The sequence below is a fragment of the Macaca nemestrina genome, chromosome 13 (assembly GCF_043159975.1).
Source record: "Macaca nemestrina isolate mMacNem1 chromosome 13, mMacNem.hap1, whole genome shotgun sequence".
In the NCBI taxonomy this organism is placed as follows: domain Eukaryota; kingdom Metazoa; phylum Chordata; class Mammalia; order Primates; family Cercopithecidae; genus Macaca; species Macaca nemestrina.
Genome location: NC_092137.1, coordinates 28,738,905 through 28,756,916, shown reverse-complemented (window position 1 = coordinate 28,756,916; position 18,012 = coordinate 28,738,905).

The window sequence follows — 18,012 nt, the reverse complement described above, 5'->3', positions numbered from 1 at the left end:
GTCTCACTCTGTAGCCGAGGCTGGAGCGCAGTGGCGGGATCTCAGCTCACTGCAAGCTCCGCCTTCCGGGTTTATGCCATTCTCCTGCCTCAGCTTCCCAAGTAGCTGGGACTATAGGCGCCCGCCACCTCGCCTGGCTAGTTTTTTGCATTTTTTAGTAGAGACGGGGTTTCACCGAGTTAGCCAGGATGGTCTCGATCTCCTGACCTCATGATCTACCCATCTCAGCCTCCCAAAGTGCTGGGATTACAGGCTTGAGCCACCGCGCCTGGCCAATATTTTGTTTCTTGTTGCTCTGTTTCTCCTGTAGTATATCCAAATCACATATAATTCACCTTTTCAGTTGGAGGTTTACTGCTAAATGGCTTAAATTTTTTTTTCGAGATAGAGCCTCACTCTGTCACCCAGGCTGGAATACAGTGGCTCATTCACAGCTAACTGCAGCTTTGACCTCGCAGGCTCAAGCAATCCTTCTACCTCAGCCTCCCTAGTAGCTGAGACCATAGGCATGTGCCACCACGCCTGGCTATTTTTTTATTTTTAGTAGAGACAGGGTCTCGCTGTGTTGCCCAGGCTGGTCTCGAACTCGTGGGCTGAAGCAATCCTCCCACCTTGGCCTCCCAAAGTGCTGGGATTACAGGCGTAAGGCACCGTACCTGGCCCTAAATGGTTTTTATAAGTCTCTGTTTCAATTGGATTTTGGTAGATAAGACAAGGAAGGCATTAATTTTTTTATGTAGTTATAAAATGAGTAGCTTCTCATAATATATGAGACCACATTAAAATTAATAGCATATGTCTGTTAAAACTAAAGCCAGACTATTTGTGAGCTGTGAAATATATTCATCAGGGTTACATCCAACACCAATAGGTCTTTGATGTAGGAAACACTGGTTAAATAGAATATTTATTAATTATTATTTAAATCTTGATTTAAACCAGATCCAGTCTATCATAATAAATTATTAATTGAAATGCCCTATGGTACTTGTTATTTAAGAAAACCTTACAGTGAATAGAACTCTGAAGCAAAAAGAATAATGAACCAATTAAGTATTTATGAAACACTTAGTGAGTCTGAGTCTGTGTTGAAGAAGAAATGACTTCCCAACTTTCAAGTTGTTTAATGACTATGTGGAAAAATGACCACAAAATGATTTGGATAGTGGGAAAAGCATTGGCTTGGAGGTGGGAGACCAAAGCAGCTGAATAACCTTAGACAATTCTATCTTTCTGAACCTTGGATTCATTACCTACAAAATGTGCCCATTAATAAATGATCTCCAAAGCTTCTTCCAGCTCAAACAAGTCTATGATTCTAAGACATACAAATAAAACCCAAAATGTAACATAATATTGTACATGCCGTCCCCAGCTCAGGAACTGGATCAACTCCAAAGGGTCAATTGTTTGGAACATGGAATATATTTTCCCACAGAGACTGTGGTACAAATGGTGGTTAAACTCTCAGATCAGTCTGCAAAATCAATTTAGTCCTTAATGTAACTATAGAAGAGGGTCCATGGCAATATGGACTCTAGCCACCAATTATAACAGACTTGATGGGGAAAATCTATTGAGGATTCCTATTTGGCATGTCAGAAAACATCTCTCAGTGTTTTCTACTACCTTGAGCAATAGGCGTGAAGACAATTCTAGTTCCAATTTACAGACAGACCTGGACCCTATATGGGAGACAAAGGCTGGGCTGGCAGCATGGAGGGCAAGGGATGCTCTGATACCTTTGAATCCTTGGGGGGGCGGGGGGGTGAGGGCAGGGCGAGTAGGGGGGTGAGGGCAGGGCGTGGTGGGCTGAGCACAGTTCTTGACGTCTTGGGGTTTGGTTGCCAGGAAGGAACTGGCTCCCAAACCAAAGGATAGGGAATGTGAAGGAAGAAGGAAGAAAGGCAGTGAACATATTGTGCTGGGAACTTTTAAAAAAATTATACAATTACTTTTAATCTCACTCACTTTGCAATTGAGGAAGTTGTGATCTAGAAAGGTTAAATTATAGCTGGGCTTGGTGGCTTATGTGTGTAATCCAAGCACTTTGGGAATCCTAGGCAGAAGGCTCCCGTGAGCCCGGGAGTTCGAGACCAGTCTGGGCAACATAGCAAGACCTCATCTCTACTAAAAAATTTCAAACTTGGCCAGGTCCTGTGGCATGCACCTGTAGTCCTAGATACTCTGGAGACTGAGGCAGGAGGATCCCTTGAGCATATGAGGTTGAGGATGCAGTGAGCAATGATCATGCTGCTGTACTCCAGCCTGGGTGACAGCAATACCTGTCTCTAGAAAACAAAAAGAAAGTTAAATTGCATTGATTTGCTGAGAAAACTAGGACTTGAATCTCAGTCTTTCCATCTCAAGATTTTACTCGAAAGCTTTCATACTGTGCAAGAGCCTACTCTTTTTGTCCCCTCTCCTTCCTGCACAAGAACACCCTAGAACCTCGGGTCCCCATGCCCACCCTTATTCTTATTTTTCATTCTGTGCTTTTCAGGCCAACCTGGTCAGCGATTAGCACAGCATTTTTCTGTTTTGCCCCTGTGTGTTTTAATGGTGCCATCAGCTCAAAGAATGACTTTATTGTTGTTAAAAAGAGGTTGCTCTCGCCCCTAATATGCCAGTCCAGGTTTTAACAAACCACCTAGAGAATGTGATTGAGTGATCCCAAGCTCTAGGAACATTTGGGTACTTCTAGTAGTGCCATTCCTATTAAGACAGAGCCCAACCTGGCTGGGAGAGCCTATGTCCCAATGCCCAGGTGACAGGCATTGCTCCTTTGTCAGAAAGGTTCCTGGCTGGAGGTTCGTAAGTGTACCATGTGCTGGGAATTTTTATTGACATGATCACGATTAATCCCTCAGAAAATCCTGCGAAGTAAGTTGTTTCCCTTTTATAGATGTGGTAATGAATCAAGGCTCAGAGGCTTTGACTTGTCTTTAGGCACCAGGTCAGTCCAATTCTAAAGCCCTGTCTGGAATACCCACGCAGTGTGATTTAGAGATGCTGGGCTAGTTAGGTGGACTAGCTCTGGGACTCTGTTGTGAGAAAAAGTGAGTGGCAGGGAGTAGAACTGGGACTCTGTTGTGAGAAAAAGTGAGTGGCGGTGGGATGGGGCAGCGGATGTAACTTGATGGCAAGGATTGTTAACTTACAGCAGGAAAATGGGTGAGGCGGAGCAGAATATGGGTGGTTCTGGCAGTGAGACAGAGTCTTCAGAAATGAGAAGGAGAGGTCATCCCCAGCTACCTCAGGGGAAAAGTAGGGAATGCCTTCCCTGCACATCTGAGGGGGCTTCTTGGCCAGACAAACATTCACAATAAGCAACTCTCGTTTGTCCACATTCCTTTTTAAAAAATTTTTATTTTCAGTTTGGTGGTACACGTGAAGGTTTGTTACATAGATAAACACATGTCATCAGGGTTTGTTGTACATATATTACATCACCCAGGTATTAAGCTCAGTACTCACTAGTCCTCTTTTCTGCTCCTCTCCCTCCTCTCACCCTCCCGTCTCAAGTAGACCCTAGCGCTTGTTGTTTTCTTTTTTGTGTTCATAAGTTCTTAGCATTTAGCTCCCACTTATAAGTGAGAACATGTGATATTTGGTTTTCTGTTCCTGAATTAGTTTGCTAAGTATGATAGCCTCCAGCTCTGTCCATACATCCATGTTCCCTCAAAAGACATGATCTTGTTTTTTTGTTGTAGTTGTTAGTTTGTTTTTGAGACAGAGTCTCACTCTGTTGTTTAGGCTGGAGTGCAGTGCCATGATCTCAGCTTACTGCAACCCCTGCCTCCTGGGTTCAAGTGATTCTCCTGCCTCAGCCTCCTGAGTAGCTGGGATTACAGGTGTCTGCCACCATGCCCAGCTAATTTTTGTATTTTTAGTAGAGACAAGGTTTTGCCGTGTTGGCCAGGCTGGTCTCGAACTCCTGATTTAAGATAATCCACCTGTCTTGGCCTCCCAAAGTGCTGGGATTACAGTCATGAACCACCACACCTGGCTTGATCTTCTTGTTCTTTTATTGCTGCATAATATTCCATGGTGTATATGTACCACATTTTGTTTATCCAGTCTGTCATCGATGGGCATTTAGGTTGATTCCATGTCTTTGCTATTGTGAACAGTGCTGCAATAAACATTCACATGCATGTGTCTTTATCTTAGAATGCTTTATATTCCTCTTGGTACATACTCAGTAATGGTATTGCTGGGTCGAATGGTAGTTCTGCTTTTAACTCTTTGAAGAATCACCATACTGCTTTCCACAGTGGTTGAATAAATTTACACTCCCACCAACAGTGTATAAGGGTCCCCTTTTCTGCGCAACCTCACCAGCATCTGTTATTTTTTGACTTTTTAGTAGTAGCCATTCTGACGGGTGTGTGGTGGTATCTCATTGTGGTTTTGATTCGCATTTCCCCAATGATTGAGCTTTTTCTCTTATGCTTCTTGGCCACATGTATGTCTTCTTTTGAGAAGTGTCTAGATGTTCATGTCCTTTGCACACTTTTTAATGGGGTTGTTTTTCTCTTGTAAATTTAAGTTCCTTATAGATGCTGGATATTAGACCTTTATCAGATGCATAGTTTGCAAATATTTTCTCCCGTTCTGTAGGTTGTCTGTTTACTCTGTTAATAGTTTCTTTTGCTGTGCAGAAGCTCTTAAGTTTAATTAGCTCTCATTTGTCAACTTTTGCTTTTGTTGCAATTGCTTTGGTGTCTTTGTCATGAAATATTCACCCATTCCTATGTCCAGAATAATATTGCCTAGATTGTCTTCCAGGGTTTTTATAGTTTGGGGTTTTGCATTTAAGTCTTGAATCTATCTTGAGTTGATTTTTGCATAGGATGTAAGGAAGAGGTACAGCTTCAATCTTCTGCATATGGCTAGCCAGTTATCCCATCACCCTTTATTGAATAGGGAGTCTTTTCCCCATTGCTTGTTTTTTGTCAGCTTTGTCAAAGATCAGATGGTTTACATGTGTGGTCTTATTTCTGGGCTCTCTATTCTTTTTTTTCTAAGACAGAGTCTCCCTGTGTCGCCCAGGCTGGAGTACAGTGGTGCGATCTCTGCTCACTGCAACCTCCGCCTCCTGGGTTCAAGCAATTCTCCTGCCTCAGCCTCCTGAGTAGCTGGGATTACAGGCACACACCACCACACCCAGCTAATTCTTTTTGTATTTTTGGTAGAGATGAGGTTTCACTGCATTGGTCAGGCTGAAACTCAAAACTCAGTCTCAAACTTCTGACCTCGTGATCCGTCTGCCTTGGCCTCCCAAAGTGCTGGGATTACAGGCATGAGCCACCACACCTGGCCTCTATTCTGTTCCATTGGTCTATGTGCCTGTTTTTGTACCAGTACCATGCTGTTTTGGTCACTGTAGCCTTGTAGTGTAGTTTGAAACCAAATCGAGCAGCACATCGAAAAGCTAATCCACCATGATCAAGTAGGCTTCATCTCCAGGAAGCAAGTTTGGTTCAACATACAAAAATCAATAAATGTGATTCATCGCATAAACAGAACTAAAGACAAAACCACATGATTCTCTCAATAGATTTTTGATAAAATTTAAACAAAATAAAAGCCTTTTGATAAAATTCTCTCAAAAGGCTTTTTGATAAAATTTAACCTCACTTCATGTTAAAAACTCTCAGTAAACTAGGTATTGAAGGAACATCATACGTCAAAATAATAAGAGCCATCTATGACAAACCCATAGCCAACATTATACTGAATAGACAAAAACTGGAAGCATTCCCCCTGAAAGCCAGCACAAGATAAGGATGGCCTCTCACCACTTCTATTCAACATAGTATTGGAAGTCCTCGCCAGAGCAATCAGGTGAGAGAAATAAATAAAGGATATCCAAATAGGAAGAGAGGAAGTCAAACTATCTCTGAACACAACATGATTCTGTATCTACAAAGCCCCATAATCTCAGCCCAAAAGCTCCTTCAGCTGATAAACAACTTCAGCAAAGTTGCAGGATACAAAATCAATGTACAAAAATTACTAGCATTCCTATACACCAACAACAACCAAACTGAAAGCCAAATCAGAAAGGTAATCCCATTCACAATTGCCACACACAAAAATAAAATACCTAAGAATGCAGCCAACCAGGGAGGTGAAAAATCTCTACAAAGAAAATTACAAAACACTGCTCAAAGAAATCAGAGAAGACACACACAAGTGGAAAAACATCCCATGCTCATGTATAGGAAGAACCAATATCATTGAAATGGCTATACTGCCCAAAGCAATGTACAGATTCAACACTATTTCTATCAAACTACCAACAATATTCTTCACAGGACTAGAAAAAATTATTTTAAAATTTATATGGAACCAAAAAAGAATAGCTAAGGCAATCCTAAGCAAAAAATAAAGCTGGAGGAGTTTTGTCCACATTCCTATGCCAGACCTGTATGACCAGTGCTCAGAGGTGTGGTTCAGATCCTAAGTTTTTTAGAATCCCAAAGAGGGGGAGGCAATGAGGTCAGGCAAAGCCTTAATAGCAGTTATTCCACTAAAGGATTTGAACTGGGTTGTGAAATATTATGGGATTTGGATTGGTGGCTTTCTTGATACATAATACTTGTATATTTATGGGATATGTGTGATATTTTGATACATGAATACAATGTGTGATGATCAAGGCAGGGTGTTCAGGATATATATCACCTGAAACCTTATCATTTCTTTGTGTTGGGAACATTTCAAATTTTCTCCTCTAGCTATTTTGAAGTGTACAGTATATTGTTGTTAACTATAGTCATTTACTGTGCTATTGAACACTACAACTTATTCCTTCTAACTGTGCATTTGTACCCATTAACCAACCTCTCTTCACCACCATCCCCCCAACCCATTGGGGATTTTTCTAGCCTCTAGCTACCATAATTCTACTCTCTGCCTCCCTGAGATCAACTTTTTTAGCTCCCACATATGAGTGAGAACATTCAATATTTGTCTTTCTGTCTTCTGGCTTAGTTCACTTAACATAATGACCTATAGTTGCATCCATGTTTCTGCAAATGACCATATTTCATTCTTCTTTATAGCTGAATCATATTCCTTTGTAGAATATATACCACATTTTCTTTTTCCATTAATCCATTGATGGACTAGATAAGTGATTTTTTTTATTGAAGTAGCTGCATGTTTGTTGTCAGAATCACCTAGGGAGCTTTTTCAAAATATCAATGTTTAATTTATCCTCCTCCCCCAAGAACATCTTAACTATTTCTCAGCATTGGGAGTAGAGGGGCATATGTTTTGTAACAATATTCAAGGAAATTCTGATAGGGACCCATTCATCCCTCAGGCCTTTTCACTGATAAAGATTTCAAAAAATAAAAGATGTGAAAGAGACTGATTCAGCTAGAAGAGATAGGGGAGGGCTCTTCATGTGAAGGGATTGTAAAAGAGAGGAGACTGGGGTGCCTGGAGCAGAGGGTGCATCAGAGGAAGTAGTAGGAAATAGGTTGGGGTAATCAAGATGGGAAAGTCAAGAAGAAATTGGAATGCTAGGTCAGAGAGTTTAAACCAGATGTTGTTTGAAATAAGAAGTTATTCATGCATTCATTTGTTCAATAAATATTTATGAGCACTTACTCTGTGCCAGGCACTGTGTTGTGGACTGGGGAGACAGTGGAGAATTAAATAAAGCTCTTTCCCTCATAAAGCTTATATTCTGGTAGGAGGGGAGAAATGACCAATCCATCCTACTTTGCCTGGGACATTCCTGCTTTTAGCACTCAAATTCTGCCCAGGAACTCCCTGGATAAACCAGAATGGTTGGTTCTCTAGGAGATAACACTGTGTGTGTGTGTGTGTGTGTGTGTGTGTGTGTGTGTGTGTGTGTGTAGTGCTAAAGGCTAGGAAGAAAAATGAAACAGGATAAGAGGTTGGGATAAAGAAGAATGCTGCTTTAGACAGAGTTGTCATGGAAGATCTCTCTGAGGAAGCGACACATGAGCAGCAATCTGGCTCACGCTGGTAATCCCAGCACTTTAGGAGGCAAGGCGGGTGGATCACTTGAAGTCAGGAGTTCAAGACAAGCCTGGCCAACATGGTTAAACCCTGTCTGTACTAAAAATACAAAAATTGGTGTGGTAAGGTGGTGGGCACCTTTAGTCCCAACTACTCAGGAGGCTGAGGCAGGAGAATCGCTGGAACCTGGGAGGTGGAGGTTGCAGTGAGCCAGATCACGCCACGACACTCCAGCCTGGGCAATAGAGCAAGACTCCATCTCAAAATAAATAAATAAGCAGCAATCTGCAAAAAAAATGAGAATGCAGGCCATGTAAATATCTGAGAGTGGGTTGGGGAGGCAGTGATTATTACCAGCAAAAATAACTACCTTGTGAAGGCCCCCAGCTGGAAACATGCTTGACATAGATGAAGAACAGCAATTAGGTAGAAAGGTTGGAGGAATAGAAGAAGAAGTCAGAAGTAGAGAAGGTCTAGATGGAGTGAGCTGTGTCAAGGACACTGGATTACATTCGGAGTGTATTGGGAGCCACAAGAAGGTTGAGAGCAGAAGGTGATGGAAACGAGTGGAAGCAGCAAGACTGCTTAGGAAGCCATTGCCTTAGAAAATCCTAAAGAATCCCTTCTCAAAATGCTTCATCAGAGAAACAGCAGAATGAGCAAAGAACAGTACATTCTTCGCCTGGTATCAGACCAGGTTTGGAAGGAATGGGCTAACCCAGGCTACTCCACAGTGATGGGAATGGAGAAGAGGAAGCATCTAGAGTTGCCTTGGAGCTGGGATTGCCAGAAGTTGGTGGCCCAGGATTCACGGGGACAAAGGAGAATGATGAGTCCAAGATGATTCCAAGATATCTTTCCTTGTTAGTTTTTCAAGTTTGAGATTCTCCTTCAATTTTCACAATCCAAACTTCATGGAATAAATGAATGTGGTCTACTCTTTCCTACTAAAATGGAGAAGGCCCCAGACCAGGCGTGGCGGCTCGCGCCTGTAATCCCAGCACTTTGGGAGGCTGAGACGGGTAGATCACCTAAGGTCAGGAGTTTGAGACAAGCCCGGCCAACATGGTGAAACCTCATCTCTACTAAAAATACAAAAATTAGCCAAGCATGGTGGCAGGTGCCTGTAATCCCAGTTACTGGGGAGGCTGAGTCAGGAGAATCGTTTGAATCCAGAAGGCGGAGGTTACAGTGAGCCAAAGTCACACCACTGCCCTCCAGCCTGGGCAACAGAGTGAGACTCTATCTCAAAAATAAAACCAACAACAACAAAAACAAAAACAAAACAACCTCCCAAAACCCCCAAATTGACAAGTTGACTCTTAAATGTATATAGAACTGCAAAAGATCTAAAATAGACAAGACCATCTTGAAGAGAAAGAACAAAGTTGGTGGATTATACTATCAGATTTTAAAATTTAATATGAAATTATAGTAATTAAGACAGTGTGATATTAGTACAAGAACAGAGAAATCAATAGAAGACAGTATAGAGTTGCCTGTTTTTACTGTATAAAATTCTACCACATGAATACACTATAATTTTATTTATATATACATATATATATATATATATATATGGGAAGAGATGGTCTTTTCAATACATGATTCTGGAGTAATTGAATGGTCTTATAAAAAAAAATGAACTTTGGCCTTTTTTCATACCGTATGGGAAAAATTAACTTGAGATGGATCGTAGACCTAAATGGCAAAACAATAAAGCTTCGAAAGAATACACGAAGAATATCTTCATGACTTTACGGCAGTCAAAGGTTTCTTTTTTCTTTTTTTGTTTGAGATGGAGTCTCTATTGCCCAGGATGGAGTGCAGTGGTGTGATCTCGGTTCACTGCAACCTCCGCCTCCCAGGTTCAAGCAATTCTTCTGTCTCAGACTCCTGGGCAGTTGGGATTACAGGTGCCTGCCACCACACCTGGCTAATTTTTTATTCTTAGTAGAGACAGGATTTCACCATGTTTGCCAGGCTGGTTTTGAACTTCTGACCTCAAATTATCTGCCTGCCTCGGCCTCCCAGAGTGCTAGGATTACAAGCATGAGCCACCACACCCAGCCAGATTTCTTAAACAAGATCCAAAAAAAAAAAAAAAAAACTAACCATAAAAGGAAAGATTGATGGATTCATTAAAATTAAGAACTTTTGTGAAAGGGCAAGTCACAGACTGAGAGAAGGTTATTTGCAATCCACCTCTTTCTTTCTCTGTCCAATGAAGAATTCAAATTCTATAAACCAATAAGGAAAAGACAGACAACCCAATTATAAAATGGGCAAAACACTTGAACAAGCATTTGACAGAAGAGGATGTCCAAATATCTAGTAAGTATGTGAAAAAGGTACTTAAGACATCGTTAGTCACCAGGCAAATGCAAATGCAAATCACAATGAGATACCAACCCACACTCTCCAGAATGGCTAAAATTGAAAAGACTGATGATATCAAGTGTTGGTGAGGATATAGAGCAATTAGAACTTCCACACATTGCTGGTGGGACTGTAAAATGGTGCAACAACTTTGGAAAACTGGCACATCTATGAAAGCTAGATCTAAGCCTTCTCTATGGCTTAGCACTTTCACTCCTAGGTATATACCCCCCAAAATGAATGCATATGACCATTAAAAGATGTGGACAAAATGTTCTTGACAGTTTTATTTTTAATAACCAAAATTTGGAAATAAGCCAAATAACTCAGTGGGGAACTAATAAATAAATTACAGTTTATCCATGTGGTAGAATTTTTCACAATAAAAACAAAAAACCATCTACTACTACATGTAACAACATGGATAAACCCCACAGACATTATGAGTGAACAAAGACAGACTTAAAAAGTATATATGGACTGGGTACGGTGGCTTGTACCTGTAATCCTGTACTTTGGGAGGCCGAGGTGGGAGGTGGTTTGCTTAAGCCCAGGAGTTCAAGACCAGCCTGGACAGCATTGTGAGACCCCATCTACACAAAAAATAAAATAAAAAATTTAGCCAGACATGTCGGCATGTACCTATGGTCCCAGCTACTCAAACCAGGGAGGTCGAAGCTGTGGTGAGCTGTTGATCATGCCACTGCATTCCAGCCTGGACAATAGAGTGAGACCCTTTTTCAAAAAAAGTATGTATGATTTCATTTTTATGAAATTCAAAATAGGTAAAACTAATCAAAAGTGCTATAAGTCAGAAAAGGATTTATCTCTGGGTCATAGGGATATTGGCTGGGAAGGGACGAATGAGACCTTTTTGGAGTGCTGGAATGTCCTTTTTTTCTTTTTCTTCTTTTCTTTTCTTTTCTTTTTTTTTTTAAGATATGATCTTGCTCTGTCACCCAAGCTGAAGGGAAGTGGCATGAACATGGCTCACTGCAACCTCCACCTCCTGGACTCAAGTGATCTTCCCACCTCAGCCTCCTAAGTAGCTGGGACCATAGGTGTGTGCCACCATGCCCGGCTAATTTTAAAATTTTTTGTAGAGATGGTGTCCCACTATGTAGAGTCTTCTTTATATTGATCGAAGTGGCAGTTAAACAAGAATATACTTACATAAAAGTGTAGCAAAATGTATATTTAAGATTGGTACACATTGCTATATATATTATACCTTGATAAAGACTATTACAGAAAATTTTAATTTTCTTCTTTTTGCTGTTTTCTAAGTGGTCATACCTTTTTCTCGGCTATATTTCCAAAAGTTTAAACTGAAGACATAAATTATAATGAAAAGAAAAACAATAAAGGTTATTATTTTTAAAACACTAGAGCTGAATCTTAGCTACCTATCTAGATCTCTTGGCCTGAGCCCTGGACCCAGCTAAAAATAGTTCAGAGCCTTGCCAGCTGGGAGCTGGGCTATGTTTAGCAGGAACTGGCACACGAGTGAAATGGGGTGGAGTCAAGTAGACACTTTGGATCCGGTAGGCATAGCTCTCGCGCAGAAGACTGTTTAGGCCATGCCTGGCATCGGTAACTCAGGCTGTTTCCCACACTACAGGCCAGCACTGTGGGCTCTCAGTTTATTGGGAAATGGAAATAAAAGGGAAGGATAAAAGTCCACTGGGAAGCAAACTGGACAGAAAGGAACTCTGAGCAGCTAAACTCTGGCTAATCCCAGGGTATACCTGCCTTTTCTCTTCACCAGGTTAGACTTTTAATTTTTGATTTGGTAAATTTGAATTCCTTTTTCAACAACTCATATAAAAATGTTATGTTTATGTTTAGGGAGGCCAGGTACTGTGGTTCATGCCTGTAATCTCAGCACTTTGGGAGGCCGAGACGGGCGGATTGTTTGAGGTCAGGAGTTCAAGACCAACCTGGCCAACATGGCCAGCACTGTCTCTACTAAAAATACAAAAATTAGCCAGCTGTGGTGGCACACGCCTGTAATTCTAGCTACTCAGGAGGCTGAGGCAGGAGAATCGATTGGACCTGGGAGGCGGAGGTTGCGGTGAGCACAGATCCTGCCACTGCACTCTGGCCTGGGCAACAGAGCAAGACTGTAAAAAAAAAAAAAAAAAAAAAAAGAAAAGAAAAGAAAAAAGAGTTATGTTTATGTTTGGAGAAAGCAGGTGCAGAATTATTTAGATTGCAATCATGAAAAGTTCCCTGGATGGTTTTGCTGCCAAATTAGCTTAACCTGGGGAATTCACTTCAGGTAACTTCCTCCTCCTTTACTGTGATCATCCAAAAGGCAGGGATGGCTAGTATAATTATCCATGTCACAGGGATGCTTAGAGGCTTAATTAATGTTCATAACCCACTTTGAAGTATTCAGATGAAGAGACAGTTGATAGAAATGGTGGTGTTCTAAGTTCTACTTACAAACTGTGGCAAGTTGCAAAGCAAATTTTGAAGTTATTTTTTGGTACTCTACTTCCAAATATACTAGCATGGCAACTCCAAGATCCACCCTGATTTAGTTAGAGTCACTGCGACTCAGACAATTTAGAGGACTCTATTTCTACATTTTGTTCACTTTAATTTTTTTTTTTTTTTTGAGACGGAGTCTCGCTCTGTCGCCCAGGCTGGAGTGCAGTGGCCGGATCTCAGCTCACTGCAAGCTCCGCCTCCTGGGTTTACGCCATTCTCCTGCCTCAGCCTCCCGAGTAGCTGGGACTACAGGTGCCCGCCACCTCGCCCGGCTAGTTTTTTGTATTTTTTTTAGTAGAGACGGGGTTTCACCGTGTTAGCCAGGATGGTCTCGATCTCCTGACCTCGTGATCCGCCCGTCTCGGCCTCCCAAAGTGCTGCGATTACAGGCTTGAGCCACCGCGCCCGGCCACTTTAATTTTTTAAAATTTTAAAATTTTTAAATATTTATTTGTTTATTTATTTATTTGTTTGTTTGTTTTGTTTTGTTTTTGAGACGGAGTCTTGCTCTGTGGCCCAGGCTGGAGTGCAGTGGCGTGAGCTCGGCTTACTACAACCTCTGCCTCCTGGGTTCAAGTGATTCTCCCACCTCAGCTTCCAGAGTAGCCAGGATTACAGGCATGCACCACCATGCCTGGCTAATTTTTTTGTATTTTTAGTAGAAACGGGGTTTCACCATGTTGCTCAGGGTAGTCTCGAACTCCTGACTTCAGGTGATTCGCCCACCTCGGCCTCTCAAAGTGCTGGGATTATAGGCATAAACCACTGTGTCCAGTCATTTTGTTCATTTTTAAAAGGAAGGTGTAAATATGAGGTGATTTATAACAAGTGGCATTTGGAGGAATGACACTAAACAAGTTGGTATGTCGCTACTGTCAGCAAATAGAGAACTTTTAGCCCACAACTAAGATGCAAAACAACTTTCAGGTTAGGGAAATAAATGTGCCAAACTCTGAGATCAAATGTAAACTTTAAGCCAAACACTATGAATACCATTAGAAACTTTTTTTTTCTTTCTTTAGAGACGGGTTCTTGATTTGTTGCCCAGGCTGGAGTACAGTGGTGTGATCATAGCTCACTCCAGGCTTGAATTCCTGGGCTCAGGCGATCCTCTCACCTCAGCCTCCCAAGTAGTTAGGACTGTAGGCACATGCACCACACCTGACTTTTAAAAATAGTTTGGACAGATGAGGTCTTTCTATGTTGCCCAGGCTGGTCTCAAACCCCTGGCCTTAAGTGGTTCTCCTGCCTCAGCCTTTCAAAGCACTGGGATTACAAATATGAACCACGATGTCTGGACTAGAAACCTTTCTAAAATAAATCCATCCTGCTTCATCATTTGGAGATGGCTTAGGATACTGTCTTTTCCATTCTTGAGAAGGAGAAACCCTGAAATATTGTTGATAAAAACCTATCTGGGAGATGGCACTAAGACTCTGTCAAGGATATAGTCTCCCTTTATGTAGTAACCAATGCATTAGGTTTTGCTTGATTAAAAAAGAATCAAGTCTGCAAGCAAACAAAAATATGGTGGGCTGAATAATGAAAATGAAAATGATGGGCCGGGTGAGTGGCTCACGCCTGTAATCCCAGCACTTTGGGAGGCCAAAGCGGGTGAATCACCTGAGGCCAGGAGTTCGAGACCAGCCTGATCAACATGGTGAAACCCCATCTCTACTAAAAATACAAAAATTAACCAGGCATGGTGGCATGCGCCTCTAGTCCCAGCTACTTAGGAGGCTGAAGCAGGAGAATCGCTTGAACCAGGAAAGCAGAGATTGCAGTGAACTGAGATGGTACCACTACACTCCAGCTTGGGCAACAGAATGAGACTTCATCTCAAAAAAAAAAAAAAAAAAGATGATGCTAATGGTGAAAATACTAATAGCCATCAGGTATTGAGGGCTTACTAGGTGCTAGACACTGTTCTAAGAGCTTTATATATCTTGACTCGTCTGATCCCACCAATAACCCTAGAAGATAGAACCTACTGTTATCCTTATTTTACGGACAAAGAAACTGAGACTTAGAGAAGTTAAGTAACTAACTTGCTTACGGTTATACAGCTTACCAGCTAGCAGTGGTTTTCAAAACACTAGTGTGCTTTACACTTCTCCAAAAAGCTAGTTAAAATTCGTATCTTAGCTCAAGACCAGAAATTCTGATTAGAAGTGTGAGATGGGGTCTAGAAAAGTGCATTTTGGCTGGGCGCGATGGCTCACGCCTGTAATCCCAGCACTTTGGGAGGCCGAGGCAGGCAGATCACGAGGTCGGGAGATTGAGACCATCCTGACCAACATGGCAAAACCCTGTCTCTACTAAAAATACAAAAATTAGCTGGGTGTGGTGGTGCGTGCCTATACTCCCAGCTACTTAGGAGGCTGAGGCAGGAGAATCGCTTGAACCAGGGAGTTGGAGGTTGCAGTGAGCCAAGATCGTGCCACTGGACTCCAGCCTGGTGACACAGCGAGACTGTCTCAAAAAAAAAAAGAAAGAAAGAAAGAAAAAGAAGAATGCATGCATTTTTAATAAATCCCTGGAAACCTGGTCAGCATAGGGAAACCCTGTCTCTACAAAAAGTTAAAAGATTGGCTGAGCATGGTGGCGCATGCCTGTGGTCTCAGCTACTCAGGAGGGTGAAGCAGGAGAATCACTTGAGCCTGGGAGGCTGAGGCTGCAGTGAGCTGTGATCATGCCACTGCAATCCAGCCTGGGAGACAGAGTGAGATCCTGTCTCCAAACATAAAAAATAAAAATAAATCCCTGGGACCAGGTGTCATGGCTCACGCCTATAATCCCAGAACTTTGGGAGGCTGAGGTAGGAGGATCACTTGAGGCCAGGAATTTGAGCCCAGCCTGGGCAAAATGGTGATACCTTGTGTCTACAAAAAGGTTAAAAATTAGCCGGATGCAGTGGCACGTGTCTGTAGTCCCAATTCCTTGGGAGGCTGAAGTGGGAGGATTGCTTGAGCCCACGAGTTTGAGGTGGCAGTGAGCTATGATTGTACCACTGCACTCCAGTCTGGGTGATAAAACAAGACCCATTCTTTAAGAAAAAAAATAAACAAAAATAAAAATAAATCCCCAAGGCAAATCAATTGTAGGAAGCCATTAGACCACTCTTTGGGAAGTAGTGGCCTAGACCTAGGAAAAGGAGAGGCTGGGAGTTGAAATTTTCCAGTGTTTCTTCAGCATTTATTGGCCTTCCCTGTCCAGCCAAATAGCAGGTCATTGGCCTAGCTGGGACTGTATGTCCTTGTAGTGAAAAAAGGCTGTATCAGGCTTCCAATGCTTAATGAAAATAGCCTTTCTTTTCTTTTTTTCTTTCTTTTTTTTGAGACGGAGTTTCACTCTTGTTGCCCAGGCTGAAGTGCAGTGGAGCAATCTCAGCTCATTGCAACCTCTGCCTCCTAGGTTCAGGTGATTCTCCTGCCTCAGCTTGCCTAGTAGCTGGGATTACAGGCACCTGCCGCCATGCCCAGCTAATTTTTTGTGTATTTAGTACAGATGGGGTTTCACTATGTCGGCGAGGCTGGTCTCGAACTCCTGACCTCAGATGATCCACCCGCCTCAGCCTCCCAAAGTGCTGGGATTACAGGCATGAGCCACTGCGCTCGGCTGAAAATAACCTTTCAAAATATCCAACTTGATTTGTTCAGCTTCCATATATGACATTTAACCTTCTGATTTTAATATGGTTTCTTAAATAGATTTTTTCCTACCAGGAAGAGCATGTGCTGACCAACAGACATGAATTTCAGCCTGATAGTTATAACATTCACAGGAATGAATAAATGGCACTGTATTTTATTAATCAGTCTATTATAACTCTGATTAATGTAAATCAATTTCTCAGAGCCAGCTCTCTTTTAAATAAATGGAGAACAATAAGTTTTATGAATTTGCAATCTTTGGGCCCAGCACACATTTTGAGGCCTCATTTATGCTTTCCTTAGTATACACACATCACTAAGCTGGAAGGCACATTTTGAGACCCAGAATCCTGACACCTCCATGCCTTCAAAAGGATAAGTTTATCAAGTTTAATAAAACAATTCATGAAACATCACTCGCCTGGGTCCTCCTTTCCCTGTGACTTTTAAACACCTGTGACCTCTGAGATACTGAGGGGCATGGTGATACATTTTTAACATCTTTGCCCTTTTGCTCTTTTCAAATGCCACTTGTGGCTGAGTGTAGTGGCTCATGCCTGTACCCAACACTTTGGGAGGCCGAGGAAGGGAGATAACATGAGGCCAGGCGTTCAAAACCAGCCTGGCCAACATGGCAAAACCCCGTCTCTACTGAAAGTACAAAAATTAGCTGGGTGTGGTGGTGCATGCCTGCAATCCATGCTACTTGGGTGACTGAGGCCGGAGAATCGCTTGAACCCAGAAGGCAGAGGTTGCAGTGAGCCAAGATCACACCATTACACTCCATCCTGGGTGACAGAGTAAGACCCTGCCTAAATAAATAAATAAATAAAATAATAAAACATGTTACTCATCTGCTTTGGTATGAGGTATAACCTAGAAAATCTGGAAAAGACACACAAATGAACTTTGCCAGAAACAAAGCTGTGGAGACTAAACCAATCCATATCACACACCTAACTTTCCTCATTATGTATTTTTCTGCAAGGGCAAAAAAAAAAAAAATGAGGCAGGGTAAAGCAATGACAATTTCCATGGTCTCTGTAAATGAGGAAATTGTCAAAGGTATTTGCCACTGATACACTCCACATCCTGTACTTTTTTTTTTTTGAGACAGGAGCCTTGCTCCATTGCCCAGATTAGAGTGCAGTGGCTTGATTACAGTTCACTGCAGCCTCGACTGTCTGGGCTCAAGTGATCCTCTTGTCTCCTAAGTAGCTGGGATCACAGGTGCGTGCCAGGCTAATTAAAACATTTTTTTTGTAGATACTGAGGTCTCTCTGTATTGCCCAGACTGGTCTCAAACCCCTGACCTCCAGCGATCCTTCCACCACAGCCTCCCAAAGTGCTGAAATTACAGGTTTGAGCCATATGCCCAGTTTCTTCTGTGTTCTCAATGGACAACTTATTATTACTGCTACTCTCCTCCTTGCCCATCAGTCCTCCTCTGACTGCGTTAGCTTTCTTTCTATTCCCAGCA